The sequence below is a fragment of the Haliaeetus leucocephalus genome, unplaced genomic scaffold (genome assembly GCF_000737465.1).
Source record: "Haliaeetus leucocephalus isolate CR32 unplaced genomic scaffold, Haliaeetus_leucocephalus-4.0 Scaffold162, whole genome shotgun sequence".
NCBI classification, from domain to species: domain Eukaryota; kingdom Metazoa; phylum Chordata; class Aves; order Accipitriformes; family Accipitridae; genus Haliaeetus; species Haliaeetus leucocephalus.
The window spans coordinates 7131319-7135330 of record NW_010972598.1 but is presented as its reverse complement, the minus strand read 5'-3'; positions in this window follow the sequence as shown (position 1 = coordinate 7135330).

Below are 4012 nucleotides of genomic sequence, written 5' to 3'. Positions count from 1 at the left end.
ATTAAAAAAATAATGATGTTTATACAGCTACGCTGAGAACATCCAGAGCTGCTGTGTTGAGGAAGGGGAATCATTCTTGTCTGGTGCACACGGAGCTGCTTGGGTCTAACTGGAGGAGTGAGGAAGGAGTTGTCCTTCATCCAGGACAGTCTCAGCATCCTCCCCCAGAGCTGCCAAATGTCTCCGGAGCTGGTTTGGGATGGTGGGAGGCCTGGAGGGACACTGGCCCCTGTTGCCTGGCGGTCTCTCCACTGTAAACCTGAGATTGATTGTGGCAGGCCGTGGGGAACGTGCCCAGCAGCCACCGCTGCTGCTTGCATCAGCCTTAGGTAACGTGTGATTTGCAGCATCAGCGCTGCTGGGAGTCTCTGCGTGCTTCTGTTACAGGTCTTTTTCTACAAATGGTCCCCCGTCATTTTCCAAGCCTAGCTGCTGCCAATCCGCCAGGCACTCTGGGGTGTATGTGCAAACCGTCGGATGGGAGGGTTGAGCTGCAAAGGAAAAACTGGAGCGGGAGGGTGAAGGTGCAACTTACCTCATAGCACACGTGTGGCTGGGCGCTCGTTTTCGTGCCAGCAAGGGATAGAGGCCCTAAAACCAGCACGGTACGATGGAGAGGATGGGTGGAGGCAGCTACTAACAATATTATGTTATTCACAAAGTGCTGATATCTTGCAGGCTGATAAGAAGAGTAGGTGCCTGCTCTGGAGTGTGCAGAGTTTAGGGAAAAAAATGCAGAAAATGGGAACTGACAGACTGTGTGCCAGGATCTGGTGTTTGTTGTTCTGGCGTTTCATGTGTGGCAGTGGCTGAGGCAGGGGTTAATGACTGGGCAGCAGTTTATGGGCACCCCAGGAGAAGTTTGGCCCAGCAAAAGGTGAACTCTTTCTTCTCTGTCAGGAAGGGAAGGCACCAGAGAGTATCTGTGTACCTCTGATACAGCTGCATCTTCCTAAACTGGGGACAGAGGTTCTCTGGGCAGGAAAAGCTGCGAACGGTTGTTTCTCTAAAATCATACCTAGGAACAACAGCAGCCTTTTCGTAACCACAACTGCCAAGCTAAAATGTGCAGGTTGGCTCAAAATGACATTTTGTACAAAATAACATTTTCTAGATGGAAAGCAAATGCTGCAAACCCCAGACCTTGTCCATTTATATGAAATCCACTAATGTCATCTGCTCATACAGACTGAGCAGAATATCAGAGTAACAAACCAGAGTCCTGGTTAATTGGGGAGGGATCAGCTCTGCTCTCTAGCCTGCGCTGCTACGGCAGTCTTCTTTAGTGCTGTCTTCAGTTACAGGTATTTTTATACCAATTGTCCCCTGTTATTTTCCAGGAAACACCCTCCGTTAGAGCAGGCGGTGCTGAGGGTATGGCTGGACTGCAGTGGGATGGCAGAGGTACCAGTAAGGGCAACGGGAGAAGGTAGCAGGGACAACCCACCCAGCTGCCACCCAAGCCCTCGGTGGGGATAATGAATAAGCGAGGCAGTTCCCAAATGCGATCCCCAGGACAGCACGGAGAGGGGGAAAACCGCTGCATCTTCCAGCAAAGTGTGTAGGCAAGGGTCCTGTACGTCCGCCTCGGGAAAGGCACCACGCACGGCACGGCACGGTGAGAAGGCGCGCTCAGAAGTTGCTCCTCGCTCATTTTTGAAGCCGTTGTGTGATGGTAGGCACTTCTGGAGTGCTATTTCTGTGCCCGTTTTCCTGGTAGATACGCTGCCCAGGCTCCGCTCCCTTGTAGCTCCATCGCTGCCTGCCCCTGAGAGCAGCCGGCGGAGCCGAAGGGAGCCAGAGAAGCTCTAACTGGTTTTAAAATGGAGCTTAATAGATTTATGAACGCCGCTGTACAATGTGCCCACCTGCAGCCCCAGGCTCCGGACGCCAGTGTGGTTGGCCTCTCCCGATGGCATTTTCCCGAATCGCAGAGGGGGACCCTGGATTTGCCCAAGATCCTGCTGTCACGGGGCCGTTGCGTTAACTGCAAGGGCTGGGGGGGCTGCGAGGGCTGGAGGGGAATATCCCAGTGCTTCTGCAGAGGTCAGGCAGCATCACTCACACCAGGGCACCACGGGGCTGCAAAGCCTCAACCGGTCTGTGTAAAAACCGAGAGCTATATTCTGCTCGGTCTGAGCATCGTTTCGACTGCATTTGGTTATATCAGCTGTATTGGGGATTGCATCAATGTGTTGCACAGGCAGAGGTGCTGTGTATAACCACCGGCCCCTCACATTAAAGCCCGCAGCACTTTTGTTACGCTGAACAGTCTGGGCCAGCGTTTTCCATCCCGGGTACCTGCGTCAGCTTGCATTTTTTCATTTGTGCCAGTTAGGGGAGGCACAAGGCAAGGCAAGGGAAAAAATACTGCTTGCCTCCTTATTAAGAAAAAAAAAAAAAAAAAAGTCGTTTCCTAGGACCGTTTCTGAAAATCCGTCAGTGCCCCCGTGTGTTGGAGCAGCGGCTGGAGAGGCGGCCGGAGAGCCGCCGTGCAGCGCCTTGCGCATGGCGGGGGGAAATCGGGTTTGGGGCTACCCAAAATGGGGTTTTTGCAACCCGCCGGCCAGAGGCTTGGGGCTGGACAAGGGGGACCCACCGGCTCCTCTCCGAGGGGTGTTGGGACGCTCGGGCGATGCGGTGGCGATGGCATCGCAGAAACCGTCCCCAGGACAGCCGTAACGCACGGGCGGGATTCGGGTGCGAAGCCTTAAATACGGAGCGTGCGAGAGAGCGCGGAGGAAATCTCCAGCCATGGCTCGCGGTGCAGCCGTCCGGGGGAGAACCGGCCGTGCCGGTGTGGCGCGGGCGCCCAGGAGAGGCCTCGTTGGTTTATCTCCAAAGGGTTTCGTCTTCCCGAGCGGGTGACCTCACGCAGGCCTGGGTTAGGCGAATCCTACGCCGGCGCTCACCGGAGATGGGTTTTTTTAAAGCAGATTAACGCAAAACGGAGAGAGGTCCCCGTCGTCGCAGCCGCCTTTGCGTCCCCTCGGCAGGCCGACTGCTGCTCCCCGTCCGTTTTGGGTTTTCTTTTGCCTCGCAGAAACGGAGCGTACATTGGCAATCACCCCTGCTGCGGTGTTGGAAGAAAGGAATTGTGGTCGCAAATGCCTTAATTCTGCACCCCGTGGTTTTAGATCTCCGCTGGCAGGAGCGGTTCTGTGCAGCGAGGCAGGACGGGTCTCCCCCCTCAACCGGGGCTCCAGCACCGCCGGGGGCACCCCGGTTTTACGGGCACCCTCGTCCCGCTGGGGCCCGGTCACGGCTCGCCCTGGTGCGGGCTGGGGGAAGAAGGGGGGCTGCTGCACATGGGGGGGTGCTCGGTGCTGGGGTAGCGTGGAGGGTCTCGCGGCGGCTGAGCCCCGAGCCTGGCGCTGGGTCCTGCTCCCGAAGCGTGGGCAAGGGGGGGTTTGGCTGTGCTGCAGTGCTTTGGTTTATTTTATTTTATATTTTTTTTAATTTTGGTTTATTTTATTTTTTGGTTTATTTTATTTTGGTTTGTTTTATTCTATTTATTTTATTCTATCTTATTTTATTTTATTCTAGTCTATTTATTTTTTCTATTTCAATTTTATTTTACCTTATTTTATTCTATACTATTTATTCTATTCTACTTTATTCTATTCTACTTATCTGAATCCATTCTATTCTATTTTTTTGAGCCTATTTATTCTCTTCTTTTTATTCTATTTCTTTGAATCTATTCTATTCTAGTCTATTTCTTTGTATCTGTTCTATTTCTTTGTATCTATTCTATTTCTTTGAATCTATTTATTCTATTCTATTTCTTTGAATCTATTTATTCCATTCTATTTCTTTGTATCTATTCTATTCTCTTTCTTTGAATCTATTTATTCTATTTCTTTGAGTCTATTCTATTTTATTTTATTCTATTCTATCCTATCCTATTCTATTCATTTGAATCTATTCTACTCTATTCTATTCTATTCTATTCTATTCTATTCATTTGAATCTATTCTAATTTCACTTCATTCTTTCATTCGCTTTGCCT